General features: G+C 48.0%; 1 protein-coding gene across 2 annotated transcripts in view; it reads right to left on the bottom strand.

The window, feature by feature from the left end:
• The window catches only part of LOC134927267 (ATP-dependent translocase ABCB1-like), a 503,919-nt gene that overhangs the window by 132,523 nt on the left and 355,388 nt on the right, over positions 1 to 16,008 (bottom strand). The window lies entirely within an intron of this gene.

Below are 16,008 nucleotides of genomic sequence, written 5' to 3'. Positions count from 1 at the left end.
CATAAGTCAGTGACAAGTTCAAAAACTTTGAGTGACAGCGGAAGCAGTCCACTGACCACTAAATCCCTTCCTCTTGTAACCAAGCTCCTGCAAACCACACCACCAACTCCCTCAGTGTCAATTTCCTCCTTACCCAGGAAAGACAATAGTCCTGCAGGCCATGTCACTGTCAAGTCTGACGAGTCCTCTCCTGCCTGGGATTCCTCCGATGCATCCTTGAGTGTAACGCCTACTGCTGCTGGCGCTGCTGTTGTTGCTGCTGGGAGTCGATCGTCATCCCAGAGGGGAAGTCGGAAGACCACTTGTACTACTTCCAGTAAGCAATTGACTGTCCAACAGTCCTTTGCGAGGAAGATGAAATATCACAGCAGTCATCCTGCTGCAAAGCAGATAACTCAGGCCTTGGAAGCCTGGGCGGTGAGAAACGTGGTTCCGGTATCCATCGTTAATTCAGAGGCAACTATAGACTTGATTGAGGTACTGTGTCCCCGGTACCAAATACCATCTAGGTTCCATTTCTCTAGGCAGGCGATACCGAAAATGTACACAGACCTCAGAAAAAGACTCACCAGTGTCCTAAAAAAATGCAGGTGTACCCAATGTCCACTTAACAACGGACATGTGGACAAGTGGAGCAGGGTAGACTCAGGACTATATGACTGTGACAGCCCACTGGGTAGATGTATTGCCTCCCGCAGCAAGAATAGCAGCGGCGGCACCAGTAGCAGCATCTCGCAAACGCCAACTCGTTCCTAGGCAGGCTACGCTTTGTATCACCGCTTTCCATAAGAGGCACACAGCTGACAACCTCTTACGGGAACTGAGGAAGATCATCGCAGAATGGCTTACCCCAATTGGACTCTCCTGGGGATTTGTGACATCGGACAACGCCAGCAATATTGTGCGTGCATTACATCTGGGCAAATTCCAGCACGTCCCATGTTTTGCACATACATTGAATTTGGTGGTGCAGAATGATTTAAAAAACGACAGGGGCGTGCAAGAGATGCTGTCGGTGGCCCGAAGAATTGCGGCCACTTTCGGCATTCAGGCACCGCGTACAGAAGACTGGAGCACCACCAAACATTCCTGAACCTGCCCTGCCATCATCTGAAGCAAGAGGTGGTAACGAGGTAGAATTCAACCCTCTATATGCTTCAGAGGATGGAGGAGCAGCAAAAGGCCATTCAAGCCTATACATCTGCCCACGATATAGGCAAAGGAGGGGGAATACACCTGACTCAAGCGCAGTGGAGAATGATTTCAACGTTGTGCAAGGTTCTGCAACCCTTTGAACTTGCCACACGTGAAGTCAGTTCAGACACTGACAGCCTGAGTCAGGTCATTCCCCTCATCAGGCTTTTGCAGAAGAAGCTGGAGACATCGAAGGAGGAGCTAAAACAGAGCGATTCCGCTAGGCATGTGGGACTTGTGGATGGAGCCCTTAATTCGCTTAACCAGGATTCACGGGTGGTCAATCTGTTGAAATCAGAGCACTACATTTTGGCCACCGTGCTCGATCCTAGATTTAAAACCTACGTTGTATCTCTCTTTCTTTCCGGCAGACACAAGTCTGCAGAGGTTCAAAGACCTGCTGGTGAGAAAATTGTCAAGTCAAGCGAAACGTGACCAGTCAACAGCTCCTCCTTCACATTCTCCCGCAACTGGGGGTGCGAGGAAAAGGCTAAGAATTCCGAGCCCACCCGCTGGCGGTGATGCAGGGCAGTCTGGAGCGAGTGCTGACATCTGGTCCGGACTGAAGGACCTGCCAACGATTACTGACATGTCGTCTACTGTCACTGCATATGATTCTCTCACCATTGAAAGAATGGTGGAGGATTATATGAGTGGCCGCATCCAAGTAGGCACGTCAGACAGTCCGTACGTATACTGGCAGGAAAAAGAGGCAATTTGGAGGCCCTTGCACAAACTGGCTTTATTCTACCTAAGTTGCCCTCCCTCCAGTGTGTACTCCGAAAGAGTGTTTAGTGCAGCCGCTCACCTTGTCAGCAATCGGCGTACGAGGTTACTTCCAGAAAATGTGGAGAAGATGATGTTCATCAAAATGAATTATAATCAATTCCTCCGTGGAGACATTCACCAGCAGCAATTGCCTCCAGAAAGTACACGGGGACCTGAGATGGTGGATTCCAGTGGGGACGAATTAATAATCTGTGAGGAGGGGGATGTACACAGTGAAAGGGGTGAGGAATCGGAGGATGATGATGAGGTGGACATCTTGCCTCTGTAGAGCCAGTTTGTGCAAGGAGAGATTGATTGCTTCTTTTTTGGTGGGGGCCCAAACCAACCAGTCATTTCAGTCACAGTCGTGTGGCAGACCCTGTCGCTGAAATGATGGGTTCGTTAAAGTGTGCATGTCCTGTTTATACAACATAAGGGTGGGAGGGCCCAAGGACAATTCCATCTTGCACCTCTTTTTTCCTTCATTTTTCTTTGCATCATGTGCTGTTTGGGGACAATTTTTTTGAAGTGCCATCCTGCCTGACACTGCAGTGCCACTCCTAGATGGGCCAGGTGTTCGTGTCGGCCACTTGTGTCGCTTAGCTTAGCCATCCAGCGACCTTGGTGCGCCTCTTTTTTTCTTTGCATCATGTGCTGTTTGGGGACAATTTTTTTGAAGTGCCATCCTGCCTGACACTGCAGTGCCACTCCTAGATGGGCCAGGTGTTTGTGTCGGCCACTTGTGTCGCTTAGCTTAGCCATCCAGCGACCTCGGTGCAAATTGTAGGACTAAAAATAATGTGAGGTGTTCAGAATAGACTGGAAATGAGTGGAAATTATGGTAATTGAGGTTAATAATACTAATGGGATAAAAATTACCCCCAAATTCTATGATTTAAGCTGTTTTTTAGGTTTTTTTTAAAAACACACCCGAATCCGACAAAAAAAATTCGGTGAGGTTTTGCCAAAACGCGTCCGAATCCAAAACACGGCCGCGGAACCGAATCCAAAACCAAAACACAAAACCCGAAAAATGTCCGGTGCACATCACTAGTTCTGTTACAGTTGGAATCGGTCTTGGACCGTTACTGTTATTGTTCATACGGTTAACTGGTTATGTATGATCCAGGTTACATGGTATGATTGGTGTGGGCTGGTATTAATCTTGCCCTTGGATTTCTAAATCCTGCCTTGTATTGTCCATCTCCTCTGGGCACAGTTCTCTAACTGAGGTCTGAAGGAGGGGCATAGAGGGAGGAGCCAGTGCACACCCATAGTAAAAGTCCTTTTTAGGTGCCCTATCTCCTGCGGAGCCTGTCTATACCCCATGGTCCTTACGGAGTCCCCAGCATCCTCTACGGACTAGGAGAAATAGATTTACTGGTAGGTTTAAAATCTTATTTTTTAGACAGTCTGGAGACAGATGCGTCCACAATTGGTGGGTTTTCACATTTTTTTCCATCTTACTCAGGGAAGGGAAATGCAACCAAAACTCTTTTTAGGATCTGGAATTTTATCTCCGGGTTTTCCCAGGATTTTTCAAATATAGCGTTTAATTCTTTAGACGCAGGAAAGGTTAGCGAGGCTTTCTTATTGTCAGTGAAGGAAGCCTCCTCAACCTGCTCAGGTGTGGTGTCACTAATGTTTAGCACATCTCTAATGGCCTCAATCATGAGCTGCACCCCCTTTGCAAGGGATGCCACCCCCCTCAGCACATCCCCATCTCCATCTGTAGTATCAGAATCAGTATCCATGTCATCTTGCATAATTTGGGCAAGTGCACGTTTCTGTGGGAACATGCTAGGGGATTTTGCAGGAATAGGGACAGAGCCTGACCAAACTGCCATAGAATTCTTTAACACCTGAGTTTCAGTCTCAGTATTAGCTACCCTAGTAGAGATCTGAGAGATCATTCCTTTGATAGAAGTTAACCACTCAGGTTCAACAATAGGGATCTGAGACAAAGCATTACAATCCTGAGTACATGGAATGGATCCCTCCTTGATCTAGACTAGCAATACTAAGTAACTGTACTACTAAGAAAAGCTATGTAGGTATATAGAGATAACAATTCACAGTAAAGACTGGATGTATATCACAGGATACAGGTACTAAATATCCCTGTAGAAATGCACTTGCTATTAAAGAACACTGTGCAAATGACATGTAGAATTCTTAAGTGTCCTGTGAATGATGATGATGCAGGCGACTTTACAGAGGAGACATTGCCCAGCAGTCCCAGAGTCAGCTCAGCTGTGTGTGTAATGGCGCCAAAACGCTGACAGGGAGTGAGAGAGAGAGAGATGCAGCTCCAGTGCGGGAACATTTGCAGCAAATGGCGCCTGGGGCTGGGGGAGGGGCTACAGGTCAGAGCCTTATCCCCTTGCTGGACTTCACCACCAGGTACTGCGGGCCTACATAAAACGGATTATAGCTTAATCCGACCTGTGCCCTTGCCCTGGTGGTCCAGTGGGGTCCCTGTACGGCCACAGTGTCCACGACAGCGCAAGCGTTCTGTCTCCCATAGACCGTGCCGGATCACGATTTCAGCGGGTCTCGCCTAGGGGACCCTCTTAACTCGACGACCTAGACGAGTGGCCACGCGATCCAGGAGAGTGACGGCGAGTGTGTGTGCCCTTGAAGTGACCGGAGCCCTCCGCTGTAAGTACCCGGCAACCAGGGCGCAGGAGTATACAGCGCCGCTGGGGGAGGTGAGGGAGCCGCACCATGATTTGTCAGTATGACATATAGCACTCCTAAGTGCCTGTGCAGCGGCCCTTGAAATCTTCTATCTTCTTCAAAAGCTATTCTCAGGGCTGCCAAGCGCAGCCCTCCCTGTTAGCTGCCTGCACTGCAGGCACCAACTTACAAACTGAGCTCCAGTGCCTGGAGGCGGGGATATAGAGGAGGCGGCGCTATGCATCCTGAGAAAAGTCAAAGCTTTTAGCCTGTTGGTGCCTCGGCTCAAGATCCAACTCTACACCCCAATGTTATTCCCTGTGGAATACCAGCATACCCCACTGCAGAAAAGCTGTCTATCATTTCTGGGCTACATGTAAAAGCAGCCAGTATTTACTCTGCATAGAAAAAAATAGGATTTTACTTACCGGTAAATCTATTTCTCGTAGTCCGTAGTGGATGCTGGGGACTCCGTAAGGACCATGGGGAATAGACGGGCTCCGCAGGAGACAGGGCACTTTAAGAAAGAATTTGGATACTGGTGTGCTCTGGCTCCTCCCTCTATGTCCCTCCTCCAGACCTCAGTTAGAGAAACTGTGCCCGGAAGAGCTGACAGTACAAGGAAAGGATTTTGGAATCCAGGGCAAGACTCATACCAGTCACACCAGTCACACCAATCACACCGTATAACTTGTGATAAACTTACCCAGTTAACAGTATGAACAACAACGGAGCATCAGATCAACCCTGATGCAACCACAACATAACCCTTATTTAAGCAATAACTATATACAAGTATTGCAAAAGAAGTCCGCACTTGGGACGGGCGCCCAGCATCCACTACGGACTACGAGAAATAGATTTACGGGTAAGTAAAATCCTATTTTCTCTAACGTCCTAGTGGATGCTGGGGACTCCGTAAGGACCATGGGGATTATACCAAAGCTCCCAAACGGGCGGGAGAGTGCGGATGACTCTGCAGCACCGAATGAGCAAACACAAGGTCCTCCTCAGCCAGGGTATCAAACTTGTAAAACTTTGCACAACTGTTTGAACCTGACCAAGTAGCCGCTCGGCAAAGCTGTAATGCCGAGACCCCTCGGGCAGCCGCCCAAGAAGAGCCCACCTTCCTTGTGGAGTGGGCTTTTACTGATCTTGGAAGCGGCAATCCAGCCGCAGAATGAGCCTGCTGAATTGTGTTACAGATCCAGCGAGCAATAGTTTGCTTTGAAGCAGGAGCACCCAGCTTGTTGGATGCATACAGGATAAACAGCGACTCAGTTTTCCTGACTCTAGCCGTTCTGGCTACATAAACCTTCAAAGCCCTGACCACATCCAGCAACTCGGAATCCTCCAAGTCACGAGTAGCCACAGGCACCACAATAGGTTGGTTCATATGAAAAGATGACACCACTTTTGGCAGAAATTGTGGACGGGTCCGCAATTCTGCCCTGTCCATATGGAAAACCAGATAGGGGCTTTTATGTGACAAAGCCGCTAATTCTGACACACGCCTAGCTGAAGCCAAGGCTAATATCATGACCACCTTCCACGTGAGAAATTTTAACTCCACGGTTTTAAGTGGCTCAAACCAGTGTGACTTCAGGAAACTCAACACCACGTTAAGATCCCAAGGTGCCACTGGAGGCACAAAAGGGGCTGAATATGCAGCACTCCCTTAACAACGTCTGAACAGGAAGAGAAGCCAGTTCTTTTTGAAAGAAAATGGATAGGACCGAAATCTGGACCTTAATGGAACCCAATTTCACGCCCAAAGTCACTCCCGACTGTAGGAAGTAAAGGAAACGGCCCAGCTGGAATTCCTCCGTAGGGGCATTCCTGGCCTCACACCAAGCATCATCTTTTCGCCATATACGGTGATAATGTTGAGCCGTCACATCCTTCCTAGCCTCTATCAGCGTAGGAATGACCTCATCCAGAATGCCTTTTTCTGCTAGGATCTGGCGTTCAACCGCCATGCCGTCAAACGCAGCCGCGGTAAGTCTTGGAACAGACAGGGCCCCTGTTGCACAAGTCCTGTCTTAGAGGCAGAGGCCACGGGTCCTCTGTGAGCATTTCTTGCAGATCTGGATACCAGGTCCTTCGTGGCCAATCTGGAACAATGAGTATTGTTCTTACTCCTCTTTTTCTTATGATTCTCAGCACCTTGGGTATGAGAGGAAGAGGAGGAAATACATAGACCGACGGGAACACCCACGGTGTCACCAGTGTGTCCACAGCTATCGCCTGAGGGTCTCTTGACCTGGCGCAATATCTCTGCAGCTTTTTGTTGAGGCGGGATGCCATCATGTCCACCTGTGGCAGTTCCCACCGACTTGCAATCTGCACGAAGACTTCTTGATGAAGTCCCCACTCTCCCGGGTGGAGGTCGTGCCTGCTGAGGAAGTCTGCTTCCCAGTTGTCCACTCCCGGAATGAACATTGCTGACAGTGCGCTTACGTGATTCTCCGCCCAGCAAAGAATTCTGGTGGCTTCTACCATCGCCACCCTGCTCCTTGTGCCGCCTTGGCAGTTTACCTGAGCCACTGCGGTGATATTGTCTGACTGAATCAGAACCGATTGGTCGCGAAGCAGGGTCTCCACTTGACTTAGGGCGTTGTATATGGCCCTTAGTTCCAGGATATTGATGTGAAGGCAAGTCTCCTGCCTTGACCACAGTCCTTGGAAATTTCTTCCCTGTGTGACTGCCCCCCACCCTCGGAGGCTTGCATCCGTGGTCACCAGGACCCAGTCCTGAATGCCGAATCTGCGACCTTCGAGAAGGTGAGCACTCTGCAGCCACCACAGGAGAGACACCCTGGCCCTGGGCGATAGGGTGATTAACCGATGCATCTGAAGATGTGATCCGGACCACTTGTCCAGCAAGTCCCATTGGAAGGTCCTCGCATGGAACCTGCCGAAGGGAATGGCTTCGTATGATGCCACCCTCCTTCCCAGGACTCGAGTGCCGTGATGCACTGACACCTGTTTTGGTTTTAATAGATTCCTGACCAGTGTCACGAGCTCCTGAGCTCTCTCTATCAGGAGATAAACCCTTTTCTGGTCTGTGTCTAGGATCAAGCCTAGGAGAGGCAGATGAGCTGTAGGAACCAACTGCGACTTTGGAATATATAGAATCCAGCCGTGTTACCGTTACACTTCCAGAGAAAGTGACACGCTGTTCAGCAACTGCTCTCTTGATCTCGCTTTTATGAGGAGATCGTCCAAGTACGTGATAATAGTGACACCCTGCTTCCGCAGGAGTACCATCATTTCCGCCATTACCTTGGTGAATATTCTCAAGGCCGTGGAGAGACCAAATGGCAACGTCTGAAATTGGTAATGACAATCCCGTACCGCAATTTTGAGGTACGCCTGATGAGGTGGATAAATGGGGACATGAAGGTATGCATCCCTTCTGTCCCGAGTCACCATAAAATCTCCCCCTTTCAGGCTTGCAATGACCGCTCTTAGCGATTCCATCTTGAACTTGAACCTTTTCAGGTATATGTTCAGGGATTTTTAATTCAATATGGGTCTGACCGAACCGTCTGGTTTCGGTACTACAACATGGTCGAATAATAACCCCCTCCTTGTTGAAGGAGGGGAACCTTGACCACCACCTGTTGAAGATACAATTTGTGAATTGCAGTTAACACTGTTTCCCTCTCGTGGGGGGAAGCCGGCAGGGCCGTCGGTGAGGGGGCATCTTCTGAAAGTCCAGCTTGTATCCCTGAGACACAATATCTATTGCCCAGGGATCTAACAGGGAGTGAACCCACTTGTGGCTGAACTTACGAAGGCGTGCCCCCACCGGGCCTAGCTCCGCCTGTGGAGCCCCAGCGACATGCGGTGGATTTTTGTAGAGGCCGGGGAGGACTTCTGTTCCTGGGAACTAGCTGTGTTGTGCAGCTTCTTTTCTCTGCCCCCCGCCTCTGGCAAGAAAGGACGCACCTCGGACTTTCTTGTTTCTTTATTCGAAAGGCTGCATTTGATAATGTCGTGCTTTCCTAGGCTGTGCAGGAATATAAGGCAAAATATCAGAATTACCAGCTATAGCTGTGGAGACCAGGTCCAAGACCCTTCTCCACACAATCCACAGCCTTCCATATGCCTCTTAAGTCGGCATCATCTGTCCATTGCATATTCTACAGGACACGTCAAGCAGAAATCAACATAGCTTTGACTCTAGGACCCAGTATACTCATGTCCCTTTGGGCATGTTTTATATATATATACATATCTCTTAAGACAGCATCTTTAATATATATATATATCTCTATATATACATATATATATCTATATACATACTAGGGTCTCAGTCTCTGCTGATAAGGTACCTGTCCACGCTGCCACAGCGCTATAAACCCATGCCGACACAATCGCTGGTCTGAGTAGTGTACCAGAATGTGCACGCTATCTGCAGGATCCCTGAGAATAGCTGTTACGTCAGGGCTACCTTTTGGGCAAACGTGACACCCTAGGGGAAGATTCCCATCATATCCTGGCCCTAGTGGGGAAAGGATACTGGCTGAGAATTCTTTGTGGGAAACTGCAGTCTCTTGTCTGGAGATTCCCGCTCTTTTTCCTAGAGATGAGCGGGTTCGGTTCCTCGGAATCCGAACCCGCCCGAACTTCATGTTTTCTTACACGGGTCCGAGCGACTCGGATCTTCCCGCCTTGCTCGGTTAACCCGAGCGCGCCCGAACGTCATCATCCCGCTGTCGGATTCTCGCGAGGCTCGGATTCTATCGCGAGACTCGGATTCTATATAAGGAGCCGCGCGTCGCCGCCATTTTCACACGTGCATTGAGATTCATAGGGAGAGGACGTGGCTGGCGTCCTCTCCGTTTATAGAGAAGAGAGTGAGACTAGAGTAGAGAGAGACACAGTAGCAATTTTGGGGAGCATTAGGAGGAGTACTACTACTACTTGCTGAAGTGATAGATAGATAGTGTGACTGTATAATGTATATCTGACTTGTGGGGGAGACACTGACAGTGGGGAGCAGTTAGAGTCTGAGAGCAGGACTCAGGAGTACATATAACGTACAGTGCACACTTTTGCTGCCAGAGTGCCACACTGCCATTGTGACCACACTGACCACCAGTATAATATATATTGTGATTGTCTGCTTAGGAGTACTACTTGCAAGTTGCTGATAGTGTGACCAGTGACCTGACCACCAGTTTAATAATCACCACCAGTTTAATATATATAATATATATATATAATTGTATATAATATATATATAATATTGTATACCACCTACCCGTTTTTTTTTTTTTTTTTTTCTTCTTCTTTATACATACTACTATAGTAGCTTACTGTAGCAGTCTGCGGTGCTGCTGAGCTGACAGTGTCCAGCAGGTCCGCCATCAGTCATTACATAATAAATATATATACCTGTCCGGCTGCAGTACTAGTGATATTATATATATATATATTGATTTCATCTCATTATCATCCAGTCTATATTAGCAGCAGACACAGTACGGTAGTCCACGGCTGTAGCTACCTCTGTGTCGGCAGTCGCTCGTCCATCCATAATTGTATACCACCTACCCGTGGTTTTTTTTTTTCCTTTCTTCTTTATACATACTACTATAGTAGCTTACTGTAGCAGTCTGCGGTGCTGCTGAGCTGACAGTGTCCAGCAGGTCCGTCATCAGTCATTACATAATAAATATATATACCTGTCCGGCTGCAGTACTAGTGATATTATATATATATATATATATATATATATATATATATATTGATTTCATCTCATTATCATCCAGTCTATATTAGCAGCAGACACAGTACGGTAGTCCACGGCTGTAGCTACCTCTGTGTCGGCAGTCGCTCGTCCATCCATAATTGTATACCACCTACCCGTGGTTTTTTTTTTTTTCCTTTCTTCTTTATACATACTACTATAGTAGCTTACTGTAGCAGTCTGCGGTGCTGCTGAGCTGACAGTGTCCAGCAGGTCCATCATCAGTCATTACATAATAAATATATATACCTGTCCGGCTGCAGTACTAGTGATATTATATATATATATATATATATATATATTGATTTCATCTCATTATCATCCAGTCTATATTAGCAGCAGACACAGTACGGTAGTCCACGGCTGTAGCTACCTCTGTGTCGGCAGTCGCTCGTCCATCCATAATTGTATACCACCTACCCGTGGTTTTTTTTTTTCTTTCTTCTTTATACATACTACTATAGTAGCTTACTGTAGCAGTCTGCGGTGCTGCTGAGCTGACAGTGTCCAGCAGGTCCGTCATCAGTCATTACATAATAAATATATATACCTGTCCGGCTGCAGTACTAGTGATATTATATATATATATATATATATATATATATATTGATTTCATCTCATTATCATCCAGTCTATATTAGCAGCAGACACAGTACGGTAGTCCACGGCTGTAGCTACCTCTGTGTCGGCAGTCGCTCGTCCATCCATAATTGTATACCACCTACCCGTGGTTTTTTTTTTTTCATTCTTCTTTATACATACTACTATAGTAGCTTACTGTAGCAGTCTGCGGTGCTGCTGAGCTGACAGTGTCCAGCAGGTCCGTCATCAGTCATTACATAATAAATATATATACCTGTCCGGCTGCAGTACTAGTGATATTATATATATATATATTGATTTCATCTCATTATCATCCAGTCTATATTAGCAGCAGACACAGTACGGTAGTCCACGGCTGTAGCTACCTCTGTGTCGGCAGTCGCTCGTCCATCCATAATTGTATACCACCTACCCGTGGTTTTTTTTTTTTCATTCTTCTTTATACATACTACTATAGTAGCTTACTGTAGCAGTCTGCGGTGCTGCTGAGCTGACAGTGTCCAGCAGGTCCGTCATCAGTCATTACATAATAAATATATATACCTGTCCGGCTGCAGTACTAGTGATATTATATATATATATATATTGATTTCATCTCATTATCATCCAGTCTATATTAGCAGCAGACACAGTACGGTAGTCCACGGCTGTAGCTACCTCTGTGTCGGCAGTCGCTCGTCCATCCATAAGTATACTAGTATCCATCCATCTCCATTGTTTACCTGAGGTGCCTTTTAGTTGTGCCTATTAAAATATGGAGAACAAAAATGTTGAGGTTCCAAAATTAGGGAAAGATCAAGATCCACTTCCACCTCGTGCTGAAGCTGCTGCCACTAGTCATGGCCGAGACGATGAAATGCCAGCAACGTCGTCTGCCAAGGCCGATGCCCAATGTCATAGTACAGAGCATGTAAAATCCAAAACACCAAATATCAGTAAAAAAAGGACTCCAAAATCTAAAATAAAATTGTCGGAGGAGAAGCGTAAACTTGCCAATATGCCATTTACCACACGGAGTGGCAAGGAACGGCTGAGGCCCTGGCCTATGTTCATGGCTAGTGGTTCAGCTTCACATGAGGATGGAAGCACTCAGCCTCTCGCTAGAAAAATGAAAAGACTCAAGCTGGCAAAAGCAGTAGCACCGCAAAGAACTGTGCGTTCTTCGAAATCCCAAATCCACAAGGAGAGTCCAATTGTGTCGGTTGCGATGCCTGACCTTCCCAACACTGGACGTGAAGAGCATGCGCCTTCCACCATTTGCACGCCCCCTGCAAGTGCTGGAAGGAGCACCCGCAGTCCAGTTCCTGATAGTCAGATTGAAGATGTCAGTGTTGAAGTACACCAGGATGAGGAGGATATGGGTGTTGCTGGCGCTGGGGAGGAAATTGACCAGGAGGATTCTGATGGTGAGGTGGTTTGTTTAAGTCAGGCACCCGGGGAGACACCTGTTGTCCGTGGGAGGAATAGGGCCGTTGACATGCCTGGTGAAAATACCAAAAAAATCAGCTCTTCGGTGTGGAAGTATTTCAACAGAAATGCGGACAACAGGTGTCAAGCCGTGTGTTGCCTTTGTCAAGCTGTAATAAGTAGGGGTAAGGACGTTAACCACCTCGGAACATCCTCAATTATATGTCACCTGCAGCGCATTCATAATAAGTCAGTGACAAGTTCAAAAACTTTGGGTGACAGCGGAAGCAGTCCACTGACCAGTAAATCCCTTCCTCTTGTAACCAAGCTCACGCAAACCACCCCACCAACTCCCTCAGTGTCAATTTCCTCCTTCCCCAGGAATGCCAATAGTCCTGCAGGCCATGTCACTGGCAATTCTGACGATTCCTCTCCTGCCTGGGATTCCTCCGATGCATCCTTGCGTGTAACGCCTACTGCTGCTGGCGCTGCTGTTGTTGCTGCTGGGAGTCGATGGTCATCCCAGAGGGGAAGTCGTAAGCCCACTTGTACTACTTCCAGTAAGCAATTGACTGTCCAACAGTCCTTTGCGAGGAAGATGAAATATCACAGCAGTCATCCTGTTGCAAAGCGGATAACTGAGGCCTTGACAACTATGTTGGTGTTAGACGTGTGTCCGGTATCCGCCGTTAGTTCACAGGGAACTAGACAATTTCTTGAGGTAGTGTGCCCCCGTTACCAAATACCATCTAGGTTCCACTTCTCTAGGCAGGCGATACCGAGAATGTACACGGACGTCAGAGAAAGACTCACCAGTGTCCTAAAAAATGCAGTTGTACCCAATGTCCACTTAACCACGGACATGTGGACAAGTGGAGCAGGGCAGGGTCAGGACTATATGACTGTGACAGCCCACTGGGTAGATGTATGGACTCCCGCCGCAAGAACAGCAGCGGCGGCACCAGTAGCAGCATCTCGCAAACGCCAACTCTTTCCTAGGCAGGCTACGCTTTGTATCACCGGTTTCCAGAATACGCACACAGCTGAAAACCTCTTACGGCAACTGAGGAAGATCATCGCGGAATGGCTTACCCCAATTGGACTCTCCTGTGGATTTGTGGCATCGGACAACGCCAGCAATATTGTGTGTGCATTAAATATGGGCAAATTCCAGCACGTCCCATGTTTTGCACATACCTTGAATTTGGTGGTGCAGAATTTTTAAAAAAACTACAGGGGCGTGCAAGAGATGCTGTCGGTGGCCAGAAGAATTGCGGGACACTTTCGGCGTACAGGCACCACGTACAGAAGACTGGAGCAACACCAAAAACGCCTGAACCTGCCATCATCTGAAGCAAGAAGTGGTAACGAGGTGGAATTCAACCCTATATATGCTTCAGAGGTTGGAGGAGCAGCAAAAGGCCATTCAAGCCTATACAATTCAGCACGATATAGGAGGTGGAATGCACGTGTCTCAAGCGCAGTGGAGAATGATTTCAACGTTGTGCAAGGTTCTGCTGCCCTTTGAACTTGCCACACGTGAAGTCAGTTCAGACACTGCCAGCCTGAGTCAGGTCATTCCCCTCATCAGGCTTTTGCAGAAGAAGCTGAAGACATTGAAGGAGGAGCTAACACGGAGCGATTCCGCTAGGCATGTGGGACTTGTGGATGGAGCCCTTAATTCGCTTAACAAGGATTCACGGGTGGTCAATCTGTTGAAATCAGAGCACTACATTTTGGCCACCGTGCTCGATCCTAGATTTAAAACCTACCTTGGATCTCTCTTTCCGGCAGACACAAGTCTGCTGGGGTTCAAAGACCTGCTGGTGAGAAAATTGTCAAGTCAAGCGGAACGCGACCTGTCAACATCTCCTCCTTCACATTCTCCCGCAACTGGGGGTGCGAGGAAAAGGCTCAGAATTCTGAGCCCACCCGCTGGCGGTGATGCAGGGCAGTCTGGAGCGACTGCTGATGCTGACATCTGGTCCGGACTGAAGGACCTGACAACGATTACGGACATGTCGTCTACTGTCACTGCATATGATTCTCTCCCCATTGAAAGAATGGTGGAGGATTATATGAGTGACCGCATCCAAGTAGGCACGTCACACAGTCCGTACTTATACTGGCAGGAAAAAGAGGCAATTTGGAGGCCCTTGCACAAACTGGCTTTATTCTACCTAAGTTGCCCTCCCACAAGTGTGTACTCCGAAAGAGTGTTTAGTGCCGCCGCTCACCTTGTCAGCAATCGGCGTACGAGGTTACTTCCAGAAAATGTGGAGAAGATGATGTTCATTAAAATGAATTATAATCAATTCCTCCGTGGAGACATTGACCAGCAGCAATTGCCTCCACAAAGTACACAGGGAGCTGAGATGGTGGATTCCAGTGGGGACGAATTGATAATCTGTGAGGAGGGGGATGTACACGGTGATATATCGGAGGATGATGATGAGGTGGACATCTTGCCTCTGTAGAGCCAGTTTGTGCAAGGAGAGATTAATTGCTTCTTTTTTGGTGGGGGTCCAAACCAACCCGTCATTTCAGTCACAGTCGTGTGGCAGACCCTGTCACTGAAATGATGGGTTGGTTAAAGTGTGCATGTCCTGTTTATACAACATAAGGGTGGGTGGGAGGGCCCAAGGACAATTCCATCTTGCACCTCTTTTTTCTTTCATTTTTCTTTGCGTCATGTGCTGTTTGGGGAGTGTTTTTTGGAAGGGCCATCCTGCGTGACACTGCAGTGCCACTCCTAGATGGGCCAGGTGTTTGTGTCGGCCACTAGGGTCGCTTATCTTACTCACACAGCTACCTCATTGCGCCTCTTTTTTTCTTTGCGTCATGTGCTGTTTGGGGAGTGTTTTTTGGAAGGGCCATCCTGCGTGACACTGCAGTGCCACTCCTAGATGGGCCAGGTGTTTGTGTCGGCCACTAGGGTCGCTTATCTTACTCACACAGCTACCTCATTGCGCCTCTTTTTTTCTTTGCGTCATGTGCTGTTTGGGGAGTGTTTTTTGGAAGGGCCATCCTGCGTGACACTGCAGTGCCACTCCTAGATGGGCCAGGTGTTTGTGTCGGCCACTAGGGTCGCTTATCTTAGTCACACAGCTACCTCATTGCGCCTCTTTTTTTCTTTGCGTCATGTGCTGTTTGGGGAATGTTTTTTGGAAGGGCCATCCTGCGTGACACTGCAGTGCCACTCCTAGATGGGCCAGGTGTTTGTGTCGGCCACTAGGGTCGCTTATCTTACTCACACAGCTACCTCATTGCGCCTCTTTTTTTCTTTGCGTCATGTGCTGTTTGGGGAGTGTTTTTTGGAAGGGCCATCCTGCGTGACACTGCAGTGCCACTCCTAGATGGGCCCGGTGTTTGTGTCGGCCACTAGGGTCGCTTATCTTACTCACACAGCTACCTCATTGCGCCTCTTTTTTTCTTTGCGTCATGTGCTGTTTGGGGAGTGTTTTTTGGAAGGGCCATCCTGCGTGACACTGCAGTGCCACTCCTAGATGGGCCCGGTGTTTGTGTCGGCCACTAGGGTCGCTTAGCTTAGTCATCCAGCGACCTCGGTGCAAATTTTAGGACTAAAAATAATATTG

Source organism: Pseudophryne corroboree, chromosome 5 (genome assembly GCF_028390025.1).
Source record: "Pseudophryne corroboree isolate aPseCor3 chromosome 5, aPseCor3.hap2, whole genome shotgun sequence".
Taxonomy (NCBI): Eukaryota; Metazoa; Chordata; class Amphibia; order Anura; family Myobatrachidae; genus Pseudophryne; species Pseudophryne corroboree.
Note: the sequence above shows the minus strand (reverse complement) of the source record. Positions and strands in the feature narration are given on the sequence as shown.